This window comes from Carassius gibelio, chromosome B9, assembly GCF_023724105.1.
Source record: "Carassius gibelio isolate Cgi1373 ecotype wild population from Czech Republic chromosome B9, carGib1.2-hapl.c, whole genome shotgun sequence".
NCBI classification, from domain to species: domain Eukaryota; kingdom Metazoa; phylum Chordata; class Actinopteri; order Cypriniformes; family Cyprinidae; genus Carassius; species Carassius gibelio.
In genome coordinates, this window is record NC_068404.1 from 23,637,200 (window position 1) to 23,657,057 (window position 19,858).

A 19,858-nucleotide genomic window follows, 5' to 3' on the forward strand; every position below is an offset into this window, starting at 1 on the left:
CCCTCTTACAGTATTAATGCATTAGAGCATATTGCTAGATCGGATCGTAAAAGGAACATAATTCACAAAGCGGTGACAGAATCAGAAACTCATGCAATTTGTACACCAAAGGTTTTATTAACTAAGCACTAACACACACAACTAATCCAAGCAAACAAATATACAGTCACTCATACATGGGGAAGGGCAAGTGAGACTGGATCAATAAAGCCATTAGAGAAACAGGCAATAAAGCTATGAAAAGGAGTCAGTTAATTCATTTAAATTCAGTTCAAGTTAATTTGTGTAGCACTTTTTACCATACAAATAGTTGCAAAGCATCTTTACAGAAAATTAAGTTTCTATAATATTTAATTGTAGCTTATCAGTGGTGTCTGTCACTTTATGTACATATGGCAGAAATGTATGGAAAAATCAATTAAAGACGTAATCAAACAGAGGATGAACACACTTTTAACAGCGATTATTAAATGATGCAATCAAACTATGAGATGCATTATTTGAATGCTTGGCCAAAGAGATGTGTTTTTAATCTAGATTTAAACAGAGAGAGTGTGAACCCTGAACATTATCAGGAAGGCTATTCCAGAGTTTGGGAGCCAAATGCAAAAAAAGCTCTACCTCCTTTAGTAGACTTTGCTATCCTAGGAACTACCAAAAGTCCAGCGTTTTGTGACCTTAGGGAGCGTGATGGGTTGTAACGTGGTAGAAGGCTAGTTCGGTACACAGGAGCTAAACCATTTAGGGCCTTATAGGTAAGCAATGATAGTTTGTAAATGATACAGAACTTAATAGGTAGCCAGTGCAGAGACTGTAAAATTGGGGTAATGTGATCATATTTTCTTGACCTGGTAAGGACTCTAGCTGCTGCATTTTGGACTACCTGTAGCTTGTTTATTGACGAAGCAGGACAACCACCTAGAAGTGCATTACAATAGTCCAGTCTAGAGGTCATAAATGCATGAACTAGCTTTTCTGCATCAGAAACAGATAACATTTCTTAGCTTAGGAAATGTTTCTAAGATGGAAGAATGCTGTTTTTGTAACATGGGAAATATAATTTTCAAAAGACAAGTTGCTGTCCAATATAGCACCCAGATTTTTGACTGTAGAGGAAATGACAGTACATCCATCTAGTTGCAAATTGCAATCCAAGAGATGTTGTGTACTGTTTTTTGGTCCAATAATCTCTGTCTTATCCGAATTTAATAGGAGAAAATGATTGGTCATCTTATCTTTTACATTTTCAACACACTCTGTTAGCTTAGATAATTTAGTAGTTTTATCTGGTCTCATTGGGATTTATAGTTAAGTGTCATGAGCATAAGAGTGGAAACTAATCCTGTATTTTCTGATAATATTATTTACCAAGGGGCAACATGTATATTGAAAAAAGCAGAGGACCTTGGACAGATCCTTGTGGCACTCCATATTTTACTGTTGATAATTGAGATGGCTCCCCATTTAAATAAACAAAGTGATAGCATTCGAACAGGTAGGGTCCAAACCATCTTTAAGCCTGCCCTTGAATACTTGTATAGTTTTTAGTGCTGTCAATCGATTAAAAAAAATTAACTAATTAATCGCACAAATTTTTAAAATTAATCGCGATTAATCGCGATTAATCGCAATTAAAAGACTGAAACTTTTTGGATATGTAAATGTAAAATGTAAATAATTAATGTAAACTCAAGACAAAGAAACTATTTAAATTCAAAATATGATTGTTTATTGGAATTTTTGTTTAACTTGTAACACAGATTTTCTCATGTAAACAACATACCTGCAATAAACCATCAATATCCTCCAAATTAACTGTTGGCTTGAAAGCCATATTTATTACAGAAATAAAAACACAGGCATGTAGGTACCATTTGAATTTCAAAACAATCAATGCCAATAAAAAACAAAAATGATTTCCATGTTGAATTCTAAGTGGACTGCAAAAAAATTCCAAAGTATAGTCATTGCCAGTGCTTTAAGTGGGCCGGTATGCACCCGTACTCAGTACCGCCACTTCCAAATATAGCTCTTGAGCGTACCGCCACCTCTCCGTGCGCCCAAAACGTGCTTGTAGCGTACCGGTACGCTCATTTGGACATCTGTTTTAATAGAGGTTTTAATCTTTTACCTGCACTGCCGATTTTCAGAGCGCCCTTCACAATGCAAGCTTCCTAATTCATCCCACCCAGAGCAGAAACTACATTACCCATTCACCCTTAAGTTATACAAGTGAATAGCGCATGTGTCGCTTTTCCCACTGTTAAGTGTCAACAACTCAACGTGGCCGGAGAAGGTGTGTGAAACTCGTTGTGAGTTATACTAAAGCAAAATCTTGAGTATTTATTGTCTGATAAACATTAAAAACTGTCTGCGGAGGTTGAGTCGTCCTGCATCCCCCGCTGGCTGTTCATTGGCTGCAGCATCTTTTTTCTAAGTTCTAAAAAAATACCGTAGACGGCAAGGCACAAATTAAGATATTCATTTATCTAATTAATCTAAAGCCTATGCACAAAGACAATATGATCTTTTTGTTCCCTTTTTGTTTTAAAGCTTGATGAAGAGAGAGAGCGCAAGTTGCTGCAGCTGAGGAGGACAGTGATGCACGCGTACAGGAGTGATTGACAGTTCGCGGCACTGTGTACAAAAAATACTCCGCTACACAATTATTTCGTTATTTTCGTTTAAGCTTATTAACGTTAGCATTACAGAAAGGTCTGATTTACGCACTGTTACAGTCATTGTTTTTTTTTTTTAAACAATGACATTTGAGTTCATGATTTTAATGTTGCTGTTTCTTGTGGCAGACTAAATGAAGAGTAATGTTTCTTGTGGCAGACTGAAGAGTAATCCGGCAGAGTTTTATACTGAAACTTTCCGTCTAAAAGTCCTTCCTTGGTCTTATCCATATTTCTTTGCACGTTGAACACACACAGGCCACAACTGGAAATAAAAAAACTGCAACCGCGTTAATTGCGTTTTTTTTTTTTTAACGCGTTAAATATTTCAAATTAATCGAATGCGTTAACACGCTAATTTTGACAGCACTAATAGTTTTGTAATCGATCTATGAGTATGTCATGATCTATGGTGTCGAACGCAGGACACAGATGAAGTAAAACTTGCAAAGAGACCTGACTGAAATTGTTCATAGATTTGTATTTATTTATTTTATTTATTTTTTTTGCAAAAAGGAGCACAATTGAGCAGACAAAAAAAAAAAATTAGACACAAACGGAAGATTTAAAATAGGTCTGTAATTTGCCAGTTCACTAGGATCTAGTCGTTTCTTAATAAGAGGCTTAATTAATGCCAGCTTGAATGGTTTTGGGACGTGACCTAAAGAAGCGGTTCCTCTGCTACAGGTAACAACTCTTTTAATAATTGAGTAGGTACAGGATCTAACAGGCATGTTGTTGGTTTAGATGCAGTGATAAGTCTATTTATGTCTTCCTGTCCTATAGTTGTAAAGCACTGCAGTTTATCTTTGGGTGCGATGAATGAAGCTGAATACTGGACGCTGTAGAATCTACATTTGTTATTGTATTTCTGATGTTATCTATTTTATCAGTGAAGAAATTCATAAAGTCATTATTATACTGTAAGGGAATTTTTTTGATTTTTGGTTTAGGTTAAGGTTATTTGTTAATCACGCCACTGTGCTAAATAAAAACCTTGGATTGTTTTGGTTATTTTCTATGAGTTTGTGGATATGCTTGGCAGCTTTTAGGGCCTGTCTATAGCTGTACTTTCTTGTTTTCCATGCAATTCTAAAAACTTCCAAGTTAACCTTTGAGTAAAATGTTTAATTGTAGCCAAAAGCGGGCCAGCTGGGGCTAGAGGAGTGGTTATGAACAAAGGTGGGGTTTCACCGTGTCTGGAGAGCGTCAGCGGCGTGGATCATTTCAGAAAGCTAACAGCTATAACACCAACATTAAAAACTTTTACAAATAAGTTGAGCTCAAAACTCACTTTCAGTCAGCAGTGAGTGTTGGAAATAACTTGATCTGATGTGGATTATAATCACCATACAAGGCAGAAATATTTATAAGCGATTCAAAAGACTTCACGCTAGGCTTTAACATTACCATAGTAAACATGGTAAATATGACCGCTTGAAAAATTCAGACGTCAGCTTCTTATTCTCTATCACAATCGTGTATTTATTAAGTAACATATTTTATCTGTCATAAGTCTCATCTTGTTTAGTTTTTGTTCGGGAGCTTTTATAAAATATAGAAATTATCATTCTTTCTAAATTTGATGTATATAGGCTATTGTGACTTCAAATAAACAGAAACAGACTCAACTGAATAGCAGACAATGTTTATAGCGCTTTATTTCTGTTATTTCTCAATCCTGATGAATTAATTATGATGCATCACCTTATTATGGTAAAACACAGATGCTTTTGGATTTTAATATTTAACAAAGCATGTAATCAAACGGCCACTTTTATCGTGTTCGTTTTGTGATCGCGCTAATTCCAGTGATTTATTTTTCATTTGTTTTCTGATAACTTCGAAATGATGGATTTGCATGACGTTGTTCCTGAGGCGTGTAAAGGGCGGGTATTAGTGAAGCGCAGCAGAGCTTCAGGCCTGACTGTGGAAACGCAGCGCTATTTTGGCCTCAGTGCTACAGGCCAGAGGTTATTACTGGCCCAACAGTGGATATGCGGCTATTGTAACAAGGGGCCTGTTCTGCCTTTTTGAGGTGGAAGTCCAGTTTGAGATAAAAAATATTTTAAGATAAAAAATAATCAAATAGTTGTGTATCTGACTGGTCCAGACGCTAATAAAACCAAATGCATTGACTTTCATAGTATGAAAAAAATACTATAGAAGTCAATGGGACCTGAAACTATTTATTTGCCAGCATTCTTTATAATATCTTCTTTTGTATTCCACAGAAGAAAAATGCATGTAGTACAGGGTTGGGATGAGTAAATGATGAGTGGTGGACTATGCCTTCAATTTAGTCATATATACCTATTAATTAAAAATCTGAATGTTGTACAGTAAATAATTGCAGTTTTGGTAAATGATCGGAATACTAGCAAATAGGAATTCTTTGTCTTGTATGGATGTGTTATCTAAATAGAATAGCCTGGGACTAGTTATGTCACTGAACACTCTGGAAGTGGGAGGTTTTAAGTACTTCGTGGAAGAAAAAAGGCTTTATTTGATCATTTTAACACCCTTACAAAAGTTCCCCCATAGAACCACCCCTGCCTGTCATTTTAGCTTTTTTGAAATCTGGAGCGATTGCCACATTGATCTGGTCTTGAGCAGAATGCACTTTTGTGTTTTGCATAATTCACCTTGTTAAACAGTCATGCTTTTCAACAGCACATGGATTGTTTTGTTTATGTTCAAGCTTGCTTTGCAATACTTTCCTCTGCCACTAATGATTCACTTTGATGCTGATGCAGCCTGACTGATTCTAAGGCAGGGCATTAAACGCGCGCGCGCACACACACACACACACACACACACACACACAAACACACACACACATCTCAGTGCTCCAGAAAACAAAGGCAGGCGTTTTGGCTTTGATTTTATAGATATTTACATCAATACTTACTACACAAGCTTATTTATGTAAGCATGTTTTACAGTGTGCCCTGACACATTCAGTTATTGCATGCATAAATATGCAAACACAGCTCTATTTATTTCCAGTGGCAGTGTGAGCTCACTACATTTTGGTTTCTTTTACTCTTTTGTTTCCAGATATTTCTGCACTGATTTTTTGTAGTCTAATATTTCAGTGATTTCCTAACAGGGGCACACATAAGCATCATATATTAAGCTTTGTAAAAATTAGGGGTGCTCCGATCACGATCGGCCGATCGTTAATGCGCATCTCTTCAGTAAAGCCGGTTCTCTAATCAGCAGTTAATTCCATCAGGTGCGTGATTTCACATAGAGCAGCTGTTACTACACAGAGCCCTTGTTAACTGAGAAGATGCGCCAAAAACCGCTGAAAATAAAGTGGATTTGCGCATCTTCTCTATTAACAACGGCTCTGGGTAGTAACAGCTGCTCTATGTGAAATCACGCACCTGATGGAATTAACCGCTGATTAGAGAACCGTCTTTACTGCCGAGATGCGCATAACGATCGGCCGATCGTGATCGGAGCACCCCTAGTAAAAATGTTATGAAGTTAAAACTTAAAATAACTGCCAATAGATTAAATCACATCTTTTAATAATTTAACATTTTATAGCAAAATGTATCGTTATAGCAATACAATGTCAGGTATAATTTGTCTTATGAAAAAAATGCAAAGGCAGTTGTGTCTTTTTTTCTCCTAATGGAAGAGGGGTTAATGATAAATGTAATTAATTATTATTATTGTTATTATTTAATATTCGATATAGTGAGGTTTCAAAATTAAGTATGTTTCTTGTAATTGGTAACTCATATTTAACAATTCTGAATATATTATCTTGCATATTATCTGAATTATTCTCTAGTGACCTCATAATTGTGACTTAATTTTTTTGGAATTAAAGGAGTTTATATCTCAAAATTGCAATATTATTTCTCACTTTTGCGATTGTCTTGTAATGTCAACGTAACATCTAAAAAATTATGAATTTAAATTGCATCTTTTTTTCATTATTGGTAAATATTATTGTTAATTTGTTTTACATTAGCACACTATTACCTTTTTTGAACAAATATCTGTTTTGAACAAATATCTGCAACATTAGTCTTCATTTATGACCCCCAAAGGTGAATAAAAGAAAATATTATAACATGCAACAGACAACCTCTTTTCTAGATTAAAAAAGTTTGTTCCTCAGAATCTGTGTCTGAGTGCCGAAGGACTTTTAATCGTTCTTGCCTTCTCGACAGAAAGCGAGGATGATATCTTACTCACAACTCCCCTGAGACAAATCTCCAGACACTGATAAATGCATGTTGATTTATTTAGACTTGTTCTACAGACCGTTGCAATTACTTGCTGGCATTGCAGTCTCAATTTTATTGTCCTTTTTTTGTCAGATAGCAATGTAGGTTATATGTAAATATATATATTTTTCCGTATTGTTTACATTGTCAGCATAGACAGTAGGAGTCATACATGCTCTAAAGAATAGCCTGAAGTGTGTATGAGGAGAGGGATTTGGCAAGAGAACTCGGAGAGAACTTCATCAGTGAGTCGCTGTGACATCTTCCTCAGCCACTTCAGTCCTGTGTCACTGGGTCTTGGCGCCCGGCCACATGAGCCTCCCTGTTCTGGAGCAGAGGGAGGGATGGGTGCATGCAGGAAAGATATAGCATAGGACAGTGAGGAAAGAAAGACCCAGAAGACTCCAGAGGTCTCTCTGAATCACTGGTGCTGTTTGAAGGATGATGAGGCATTGCTTTAAGGAAGGCTGAGCCATGTAGGGTGCTGCCAAGCTGAGCTGAACAGACATCTTAGTGGAGGATGGAATACATTAACATGCAGCGCCTGTTTCCTTCGGATACACAACAGCTGAATATCTCAGCACCAAAATATCAATTTTCCTTTACACTTGTATGTGATTGACTTTTGCAATTTTATTATTAATTTAAGTTCAAATATTTACTCCTGTTTCTTAAATGAAAGATTTCTAAAGCAATTTCCCCAGAAATCATTGAATTGTACTCCTATATTGTATAGGGATATTTTTTAGAAGTGGTGTAACACTGGAGAATTTGTCATTCTTTTTTCCGTTTTCATTCATAATCCTGATATTTATTTTATTTGAATATATTTTCAAATGTAATTTGTTCCGGTTATAGCAAAGCTGAATTTTCAGCAGCCATTACTCCAGTAATCAGTGTCGTACGATTTTTCAGAAATCATTCTAATATTATTTGGTGCTTTTTTGCAAAAGTTCTCATTTTGTACTGTTGAAAAGTTGTGTCGTACTTGTTATTTACTATTCTTGAATTCTTCTTTGATATATATATTTTTAATTTTCATGAATAGAACATTTGTAACAATTCAGTTCCCTGCTAAATCAGTAAAACTGCATGAAATTCACATATACTGTACCTGTGATTGCATTCCTTCTCATTGCTTGTGTCTGAATTAATTGCAGTTGGAGAGCAGCTTGCATTCTGTGAGTTTCTTGCTATGCATCTGCAATAGATTCAAGTTTTTTCTGTGCATATGAACTTTTGAAGGTAAATCCAAAACTACACACACACACACACACACACACACACAGAGTAAATGCTTATTACATAGTGAAGTTGTTGTTGTCTCATTTCTGTTGTTAGACTTAGGGATTCACCCAGAAGAGGACGTTTTCATTGTTTAATTATCCTCTTGTCATTTTTTTTTCTTTTGAAGAATGTTTCAACTGTTTTTACTCATACTATGAAAGTCAGTGTGGTCAAAAAATTACCTATTCAAAAACATGTTCTTTTCTTTTTGATTTGTGTATTGCTTGGTGTTTTTTTGGTAGGACTAAGCGAAGCCTTTCTTTCGTGAGAGAGAACAAGGGGACACATTGATTAAAGTTGAAAGGGACGTTGCATGAATGCACAAATGCATTTTATGTTGAATTCATATCCTTATAATGTCATAAAACAAAAAGGTCTAACTTTGATGTTTTTGCTTGAATTCAGCCTCTCTGGCCAAAGGAAAATAATAAAAGGGAAAAGTTTTCCCAAATATAATCTTTCTATATTTATTTTGACATTTTCTTGTCTTATTTGTTGAATTTTTGCAGATGAACATGCTACTTTTTTCCCCCACATGATAAAAGTGTATAGGTATAAAACCACTGTAAAAGTATTATACAAGTGTTTGACGAACGCATCGGATAGAAGTATTTATTCATAAAAATCCACCCAAGTTCTCAAAACAAACATGGTGTCTGTTTTGACTCTTTAGACATAAAATAGTTAGTGAATGTGAATTCTTCATTAACTATAAAATACTTTTTAAAATATTGTGTTCCACAGAAGAAAGTAAGTCACACATTTGGAACGTAATTAAAGTGAGTAAATGATGCGACAGTTTGAATTTTTTGGTTGTACTATTCTTTTAACAACACGTTTTGCACTTTATCAGTGATGTAGCACACAGTTCTCCTTATGTCGAAGTGTTATGTTTTGTACATTGCATGGCCTTGCATGTTTTAGCTCTGTGAATTAACAAAGTTGTTTATGCACCATAAAGGTGACAGTTCCACCCTGAATTTTCCATTTGAAATTGATGTCAGAAGCTATTGGTTTTAGCTGCAGGGTTGTCCCATTATTGAAAGCTCTCACTGCAACCAAATGGAGGGTCAGGCGAAATTTTCCATTACCGACTCTAGCTAGGTCTGGGTGAGAGGGGTGGCATAAAAGCTTTTAGAGCAGGGACAAAAGCCAGTACGCAGCGGTGTGACCGAGACCCAAGGCAACAGAATTTTCCACTTATCATCAGCCTGTGTGTGAAGGTATGGCCAAGGGATACACTTAAACTACAGAATTCCTCTAAACCTCCAGGGCAAGGTGTCTTTAGCATCCACTTCCTCTTAGAAAGAAAGAACCATTCTCATGCTGACCTCAAGTGTTTTGAAGGCATTGGGGTAAGAACCATTGCATTTGCAGGACCCTGCATTGTCACTAAGAACGTCCTGGAGAACTCTTTGAGGGAAAGAGATTTTGCTCGAGTGCATAAAATAAAAGGCCGCTGTCATGCGGTACTGGCATAGGCATTTGCACGTTCCCTCTACACTCAGCGATTTATGGATTTTTCAGGTCTCTCAAAGCAAAGCACTGAGCCAGTACAGCGGACCTCGTGTCATGCAGTCAGTAATGAGCTTCTTAATTAAACCCTGCAGGCTTGTGGCTCAATTAGGGCTGACAGACAAAGTTAAACTGATCAATCCAGGAACTGCTTCTGCAGAGCTCTGTTAGACACTAGTACTTTGAAGAACAAGAGACTGATTTGATGATCTTTACCAAATTTTCATTGTGTTTTCTGTGAGATCAGGTGACCTTTAGCCTTTCAAACTCTGTATGATTGTTGTCTCCTTCATGCTCGTCAAGGCCTATTAGCTTGCTCAATTGATGGACCCATTGCTGTCCTCAAACAAGTCAACTGTGCCTCCCCTCCCCACTCTGCCTTTTGACCTTGCTGGGGGCATTGGTTGAGGTTACTTATACAGTAGGACTAGGCGCATTCATGTTCCTCTCATTGTGCCTACTTTCTTCCATCTCTGGTCCTTAACCTCGAGAACTTTCCTCTAAGGGTAAGGATGATAGATAAGCTGCACTAAGAACGTATATCTTGGGTTTCATGGTTTTGTTTTGCACTACTTCACAGGAATCACTTGAAGTTTCTTGCTCTTTGTGAATGTTTGAACATTTGTCTCTTTGAATTAGTGTTTCTGTTGTCTTTAATGACTGCATTGAATTGACCTCAGTGAAGAATGAAAGAGGCACCCATTCAATTGCCCTCAAATTTAGACGCTTTTGAGGTGATGTTTTAGGTTGGTCATAACCTCGGGAGCACCTAAAATTGTTAGTGAACTATGACTTATTTCGACTTTTTAAACCTTTCTCAAAGGCATTGAGACGTTTGGCTGAGTAACAAGTATTAAGTGATGATTTTAAGGGTTTTAACCTCAGTGATTCGTGATTAATTCATATTCTGATGATCAGATGAAGCAAATTAGCCAGAGGTTTGTAATCCAGATTAAGCCAGTGGAGCCCCCCATAATTCCTCACTCTGCCAGATTAAAATGGCTGGTAGATACAAGAACTGTCAGATATTGTGATGTTGATGGAAAGCCGCCCCTCATCCGGCTTAAACCTCCTGGTTTTTAGCCCATGTCTGTTCGTTTGTTTTTTTTGTTCATGCTGTATGTCTTTCACCTCAGAAAAAACAAGGACCGAGCAGGGTGAAGGGTAGGTAGAATGGGCAAAAAAGCCTATGAAGGTTGAATCTTAAATGTCACAACAGACAAATATTCAGTTTAGTGACAGAATAACTGATGTAAGAGTCTACAGATGGTGACCAGACACCCTGGGCTGGACCAGACTGCGGGAATGGGCATGTACAGTTGTGGGTACAGCTTCGTTGACATGTCGCTCATTGGACATACCCAGACGGCTGGAGTCTTGGGTGCCGATTCCACCCCAAATACCCCTGGGGCTGCTCGATGAGCGTAGTGGGACTCCTCTAGCCTCAAAAAACCTTTACCTCAGCCCAAGCAGTGATAATGCCGTCGACAAACAAGGGACTAGGTGCAGTGAAATTTGGATTTAGGCGTTTTTTGCCTTTTGCGCATTGTATCCAGTGAGGGATCACGTGTTCAGCGCCTCACCCACATGACCTCATACCAGGACCAATCAAATGGTGCCGTTCCATTGGGGTTGAGCGAGAGATCACTGGAGAAATCATTTTCCCTCTGTGGTTTTTAATTTCAGTCCTTTCCGAACGTCAGTATTGGTGGCCATCGTTTAAGAGCTCTGTGAAGGTAAATCTTTTTATGTTTTCAGATGTGATTTTTAATACATATTTTGATAGAACATTGTGGCCTGGTTAGTTATGAATGGCCGTAAGGAACGGCATTCTGTATTTCAGTGAACTGAACAATTAACCTTATGCTGTCTTTATGTATGATGTTCCCCTGGAATAATTCCTTTAGTCCCAAGTTTCCTAATGCTAAGAGTTTTCGACCATATATAGTGAATATATATAGACCATTTAACATTAAAATATACTGGTTTTACATTTCAAGAAATATCTTGAAATAAGTATATTTTGTTGTGGTCTAAGTAGCTTGTGATATTTTGAACTGATTTGCTTTATTTGCTGTAGGTTGTTGCGTTTTTTTGCTATATCTGTATATCGTTCGACAGTTGTCTGTATGCCGCATACAGTATGGCGTGAAGGATTGTGACTTGTGTGTCAGTTTCAGTTGCGATTGCGACCTTGCAACATTAAATGCTGCTCGGCCCTTTGATTAATGCTTCTAGAGAGGTACACAGTTTTGTTCATCATCGTTACCTCAATTATCGTCACAAGTTCTTTATATGTCACAATGAAGCAGAAGAGATTTCGTCTTAAAAAACTGTTGGTACGGAGTCCACCCATTGCCAGTTTTTTAGTAGACATTTATGAGCAGAACAAAGAGTTTTTATTCTAAACCTGAGAGAGCTTCAACTTGAGAATATAAATTTGTTGGGGTTATATTGCCATGGTACCATCTTCCCAATGGATTATTTGGATTTTCTCATACAAGGGTTGGTAATGCAGTTAACGACCAGAGGTGTCTCCATTTAGCATTTCAGCACTTTCGATAAGTAGGCCGTTAGCGTAGCATGGCTCGTTGGTACCGATATCTCGGGTCTCAGATCCCTGAATTGGTTTTGCTTGATCTTGCATTGGCATTGCTGGGCGACTGAGCTCTTGATTATAATTTGGGTTGAGATCCAGGCTAGGGCGACTGATCAGGGATGACAGTTTTCGAGGCGCCTGTCAGGCTGAGTAGGGGAGGGTGGCCCTGCAGACACGCGTACTGCAACAAAAGGCTCCTTTAGAGTTGTTCATATATGAGTGTTCATGTGCCCCCTCCTCCCTCACAACACAACGCCCAGCCAAAGGGACCCCAGCCCTGGTGATGCCACATGCCCACAGGGAACACTTGTGCCTAAAACCCCCCCAAAAAAATTTAACCACGAAAGCCTGTAATATAACTTGGTTTTAACACGGTTTGCTTGCATTCCTTATGCATAATTGATTATGTCCTAATAAATGGTCTTTTTAATTGTTTGTTAATTAATTAATTCGATTTTGCCCATTGCAAATATATAATTTTTTATATACCTTTTTAGTTTTAGTCTTTCAATTTATATATATATATATATATATATATATATATATATATATATATATATATATATATATATATATATATATATATATATATATATATATATATATATATATATGTATGTATATATATGTATATATATATTTTTTTTTATTATGAAGTTTAAAATACCAGTTTTCCTATAATTAAATATTATAATTATTATTATTATTTTATTTTAGACATTATTTAATTTATTATTTATTATCCAATTAAAATCTCTGTTCACATTTAAAAAATAAAAATAAGTATTTGCTTTTGGGATTTGGGTATTTTTGCTTTGAACTCTGGGTTTCTTGATAATAACGTAAATTTTGTTATGAGTAATTAATAATGGTTTTTTTTTTTTTTTTGGCGACTATTGTTTGAACATTTTTCCTTTTCTTTTGAACTATAGAAAATGCAACACAGTAAAAAAAAAAAAATACCAACCTATTCATGAAATTTCAAAAATGCTGCCCTGATGAAAATTTATCTTCAAAATTCAATTGTGAATTGAAAAAAAAAAAGTACAAAATACACAATATAGTATTTGACACTCAAACTGAGTTGCCATGAAAGGGTTCATAAGTTCATTCTGAGTATTTTATGACATTTAGGATGAAAGCAGCACTTTCTGCAGTGAGATTCTCCTCATGGCGTGGAATTATGAAGCAAGCTTATGGCTGATTTATGTTTGGATGTAATGACTGCCTTGGAGGATTAGGGCAGGCCAGATGACGGTGGATGGACTCAGATTATATTTAGCATTTTCTTCTTGTGCCTGTTATATTGCTTTGTGTTTTCTGTGTTTATAAAACACTGTAGATCAAATGCTCCCACCCTGCTCTTCATTCAGAGGTTTTAATTTAATTCCTCCCCACGGTTAGCAATGACCCATCATAAGGACCTCATCACAGAGAGAATATCCTCTCTATCCTCTCTCAATCATAATACAAATCTTACAATTTGTAATTTGTACAAATCTTGTGAATATGAGAGTCAAAATATCAGAAGTTGGGTGGTCTGTTATACTTATTTACATTCATCAGTGTATTTTTTTACACTTATTTTTAATTTTTTCTTCAGATTGAGCGTTTCAGCTGCCATTTGTTTATTATAGAAGAAAATACAGAATGTTATTAAGCAAACACTGCATGTCTATAAAGACTTTTTCTATTTGATCTTTTTGATCTCAGTGGACGTGTTCTGTTCTGGGTTATACACATACACATGCAACATTTAATCCTCTTATTTTGCTTTACCCACAACTGTAATTTAATTCAATTATTTTTGATTATTGTAATTTTCATGTTGAGTACAAATATTGTTCATTCATATAAAATTCAGTTTTGGGGGATTTTGTTAAATTAAACTAAACTATATTTGAATTTTTTATCCAATTAGCTTATTATAAATAAATTAACAAATTAATAAATAGGTTGCATGGGCACAGATTTTTTTTGGGCCTGCTAGTGTTAAATACACTTTTTTATTTATATATTTTTTTTTAGTACATTTTGTTGAAAGATTGCAAGATTTCTGCTAATGTTTTTATTTTCGTTCATTTTATGAAAATTAAAAAAAAAAAACAAATAGCATTTTATATATATATATATATATATATATATATATATATATATATATATATATATATATATATATATATAATACAAATAAAAATTATTTCTAGATTTGTTCTGATATTTCATCATTGAAAATCTCCAGATTTGTGTTTTATATAATGTTTATTTTATTAAATTTGTTTTTTGTTTTGTTCTGATATTTTTCTTTTTTCTTTTCTTTTTTTTTAATTACCAAATGTATTGTACTGTGATGGGTTAAACCTGGACAAAATGCATTAGACACCATGAAGAATTTAATTTGGCTCTTGTTTTGGCCTCTCTGAAAATAGTTTTTGACAGTCTTTCTTGAAGAAATGACTGTGCTGCTTCCGATTATTACCTCCCTTCTTCCTGGTTGCTTTTTGTCTTTCATCCTCGTGCTCGCCCATGGTTGTGATTTCGAGAGCAAGAGAAAAGACAAACTGCCTCAGGCTATAATTTGCCCTGAAATCTCGCATGAGCCAGTGTCTCCAATAAACACTGTCGCCTCTCGTCAAGCTCTCGCCCTTGATACACTGACAGGACTAGTGATGTGTTTAACACGATAAATCATGGCGCTTGATCTGTCCAGGCCCCTCCGCCAGCCCACTTGTACAGGGACTTACCCCCTTCTTTCTGTCATAGAGGAGCGCACTTGCTGATCTACAAAAACCCTAACTGATTCCTGGTCTTGTTGAACATTATTCCAAAAAAAAAAAAAAAAAATCATCTTTGAAGTGTCCATGTTGTTATCCTACACTTTTTCCTGACTAAATGTCCTGTTTTACTTGGATATACTTCTTACTTTGTTTTATAGAAATGTAACTGTTTTCAGCATGCTGTAGCCGTGCACATCATGTCATCAGTTTGCAAGAGCATGCCAGCATGTTTTACTTAAAAACACATTAGATTGTGAACATCATTTCGTATAATTCTAATGTTAGTGGTTGAGTATTTTGGTAAAATGCTTTCATTCCAGTATTTCACTTTTCTCATTATAATGGTTTTGTCAAAGGAGAAATTCATTGAATGTGCCCCCATTGTAGCCACATTTTTGTTGTTGTGTGATTTTGGTCAGTAGGAATCAATCGCTTTGAGCATTTGACTTATGCAGTCTTTTTGCTCCTGATGCTCAAGACCTTTTTTTCCTTTTCGCATTAATTAGAAAAACAGCCTATGGTCTGAACAAGCCTTTTGATTTATTTTCTCATCACAGACCTGCTTAAATTGCAGTGGTCAGTTTAGAGGAAGTGGGCTGTGTGTTTGTTTGTCTCTGGTTGTGTTGGAGTGAATTGCAGCCTTAGGTTCTGTCTCCTGTCACACTATTGTAAGCAATTAGGTTATTATTTTTCTCCTCCTGTTTTAGTAGTGTTATACAAACACCATTTTTAAATGTTCTTTGAAATGTATTTTTTTGTACACTCCATGTATCCACTTATTCTAACGTCGACTCATTTGGCGTAGGCATAGCTATTTAAAAAAATATATTTTTTATCTTAAATAGTCTTAAATACTTTTAACACACACCAATAAAACCAATGTTTATTCAGGCAATAATCTGTGACATTTGAAGTCAGGTGAGGTTGAAGGGAACCTGCAGAACTTTATTTTAATTGTTGTAACTTCGCCATTTTGAGTCAGTGTAATGTAATAAATAATGTAATACTTAATTTTGCATTATATGCTCTTACCTGTACTTACCCAAGTACTGGAATCTAAGGACAGTGTACTTACCTAAGTACTGGAAAATACTACATGGGTTAGGTTCAGAATTAGTACCTAGTTATTACCAAGTTATTACAATTACTACAGAATAGCAAGTACATAGCATATGCATGCAGAACTGCACTTTAAAATAAAGTGCTGCCATATTTATACATTATTTTTTATTAATACATAATAACTTATATGTTTTATGTTGTGATTCACTTGTTATGTGCTTGTCATTTTTATTCTATTTAGCATTATTTTTTTTATTTGGGTTCTATTTTTAGTAAATTCAGTACTTCCCACTAATTTCTGACTTCAAATTTCGTATGGTGGCCGAGAGCAATCAAATACAAATGTGCTGCAAAAACACAAACAGGCTGCAAATACGCACAGACCACATCGCAAAAGTTTAAGGGAACCGCAACAAGTGACAAACCTGGCACATGCTTATCAATGTCTTCTCTAAAAAGTGAGATTTTTGTTTATTTTTGGAATATTATTAGCCTAAATAAGATGACGATATACTACACAGTTACTGTAACTTTGAAATGTTATGTAAGCTGGCTACTTTTACAACTTAAAAAATTAACCATAATATATATATATATATATATATATATATATATATATATGTATGTATGTATGTATGTATGTATGTATGTATGTATGTATGTATGTGTGTATGTGTGTATATATGTGTGTATATATGTGTGTGTGTGTGTGTGTGTGTGTTTACTATTGTGTTTTTGCATTATTGGCACACAATTTTCCTATTTAATATTTGAAACTTAATATTAGAATATAATTAAATATTATTTATTATTTAATGTAAAGCTGCTTTGACACAATCTGGATTGTTAAAAGCGCTATATAAATAAAGGTTTCAAAACTTGAAGGTGACTTGAAAAATACAAACGAAAAATGGTTACTGCAGTTAAAACGTTAAATTAACCACACTAACCATACTTTACCATAGTATTTGTACAACCGTGATTATACAAATGGTAATACACGTTTACTAAACTTTTACTATAAAAAAACATAGTTAATTTTCATAAGCGTGCTATTGTTACACGTTCTGTCAAACTACTTAAGATGTTTTAGTAATTTTCTGGTGTTTTTTATTTTTATTTTTTTTCATTTGCATGTATTTTCTTAAATTGCAGTACATTGAGCTCTTTTGGCCACCATAATTTCAGTTCGTTTCAATTCAATTTGAATTTAGTTTCAATTTCAATACGTTTTCATTTTCATTTAATACTTTTATGTTCAAATATCTCATCTCATATTGATCTTTATTTAGATTTGAGCTTTATTTCAATTAATGAAAAGGATTTTAGGTTTAGTTGGTTACAGTTTTAGTTAACGCTAACAGTGCTTTCTTCTGTGGAACATCAATTTTCAGTGTTTTTGTTCATTCATTGAAATCCAAATCAGTCAAATGGGATCCAATGTTGTCGGGACTCCAACATTTTTCAGATAATCTACTTTTCTTTTTTTTTCTTTTTTTGCTTTGCAAATCTAATAAATGCATGGTTGTGCTTATAATGACATCACAGTGAGTAAATAATAACAGTTGTAATTTTTGAAAGACCTATCCATTTATGAATGTTCAATTAACATTGAATATGCAAGCACACTTTAATTTATTTAGTTTTAGTTTTAATATAATCCGACCGATTTTTTTTTTTTTTTTACTAAACATATTTTCACACCATGTTTGGCTGTTTGGTCATTTATATGAATTAATAAGAGACAGTATTGTGCTGCGTTTGAAGCAAAGTGGAGAGAGATAGAAAAAGGAGCATTTTGGGAGCACTGCTTGACCAAGCGTAAAGCGTGATTAATTCAATAGGTACCACAGAGGAAGGGGCCAGAAGCTTTTTAGAGGAAGGGATGACCCACTTTCTATATCCTGTGCTTCAGCAAAGACTGAGCTTATCTACCACCGGGAAGAAATCAGACTTGCGATTAACATAAAATAGAATTAAAATGTGTAGTATTTTAATAGCTAATTTTTAATCTGCTCATACTTTCTTGAAAGGCATCGGAAATGTGCTTGCAGTGTACCAGACACACACACTCCGACATCAGTAGAAAGTGGTTAGAAGGACACATGCCTTTTGAGGTACAGTAACATGTGTGTGTTTATGCATCCATTGCTTTTGCTCTGATGACTGCTGTGATCAGCTCACAGATGTAGTGTTCAGATGTCCGCTGAACATCTCTGATTCTGTGTTTGGGGGGTTTTGCATGGGCCCTGTGCACTTTTAGCAACTAAACACAATTTTCACTATGTAGTCAATGTAAAAAAGGTTTTTCAAAATTGCAAGATTCAAGATTTTTAGAGTATGTTTTACAAGAAAATACTTATTCACGTGTTGGCGTTTCTTTGTAATTAATTGTAAATTAACCTTACAAGTAATTTTTGTGTGAATTATTTTATTTTCTACCCAGACACCCACCCATACAAGAAAAATCACACAAAAATTGCTTGTGTGTGTATGTATATATGTGTATATATATATATATATACGAATTTAAGGATAACATGTGCCTCTTTTATGTCACCTCAAAATATACAAAGAAAGGAGCACTTTAAAGATGTAGTCCTTCAGGCATTCTTAACGGTTCACTAAACATGATCATCTAAGTAATAACATTCATGTTATTCATGCAGCTTTTCACTGAAGCACCAGATATGGAGCATTAGCATCACATAAACGATAAGATTGCCTTTCCTCAATCCAAATTTGGTGTATTTGTAAAGTTGCCACAAGGAGTTCGCGCTTCGCCCTCAGCCTCTGTGCTGTTTGTTGTCTTACAGGCTGATTTAATTAGATAAGATTTCATGTGGGGTTGAACTTGAAGGCATTTGAGATTCAAGTCATCTGAGGTGGATGAAACACTACACTGAGTCATGAGGAGAAGTGTGGAGGATTGTATGCTCTCCGTCACCAAGCAGATAAATACAGTTGTCACTCCTTTTAATCCCGTTCCTTACACACAATGATATCTACATCCAGCAACAAATTAACTCGAACAAAATCAGGTACTTCTAATGTCATCGAAGAATAAAGCATCAAGTTTTGTATGCAACCCAATTTTCAATGTAATTGTATTCTCTCTCTCTTTTCATTTTTTCTTAGAGTGAATTGCTACATCGGTTCTCTGAATAAGACCAGAGTTCTTTTAATTTCCCAAAAAAAGAGCTTTATATGAGCATACTTTTGAAAAAAACAGTACTTATTACAGAAATAATATAATTTTAAAGGATATACTTAAATGTGAACTGAATTAAATATTTTAGGAGACTCAGTTGCATGTAAATTCAATTAAATGAAAATGTATGGTAGGTCAAATTTATATCAAATTAGTTGAACTTAAGAGTGACCCACGTATGTAGGACCTAAGTATTCATATTCAAGTTTATTTGTATAGCTCTTTTTACAATACAAATCATTGCAAAGCAACTTTACAGAAAATTAAGTTTCTACAATATTTAGTAGTAGCTTATAAGTGGGAATCAGTTTATGTGCAAAAATTCATATGTAATGTCATAAGTTTTATTTTCTTTGAAATGGGGTACTGACTTAACAAAAAGGCAGGGTTATTATAGTTAACTAAAACAACAAAAAATTAGTTACTTAAAATAATAAAACAATGAATACAAAATAAATATATGCTTAAATTAATTTTTT

At 35.0% G+C, this 19,858-nt stretch overlaps 1 protein-coding gene across 11 annotated transcripts in view; it reads left to right on the forward strand.

Moving 5' to 3' along the window:
- pcbp3 (poly(rC) binding protein 3) overlaps positions 1–19,858 on the forward strand; it is a 60,858-nt gene that overhangs the window by 22,402 nt on the left and 18,598 nt on the right. The window contains exon 1 of one of the 11 annotated variants that reach the window (XM_052565226.1): positions 11,380–11,466. The exons of the other annotated variants lie outside the window; for them this stretch is intronic. The gene's annotated coding sequence lies outside the window, so the exon portion shown is untranslated. Of the gene's footprint in view, positions 1–11,379; positions 11,467–19,858 lie in introns of those variants that run through there. 11 annotated transcript variants of the gene reach the window in all.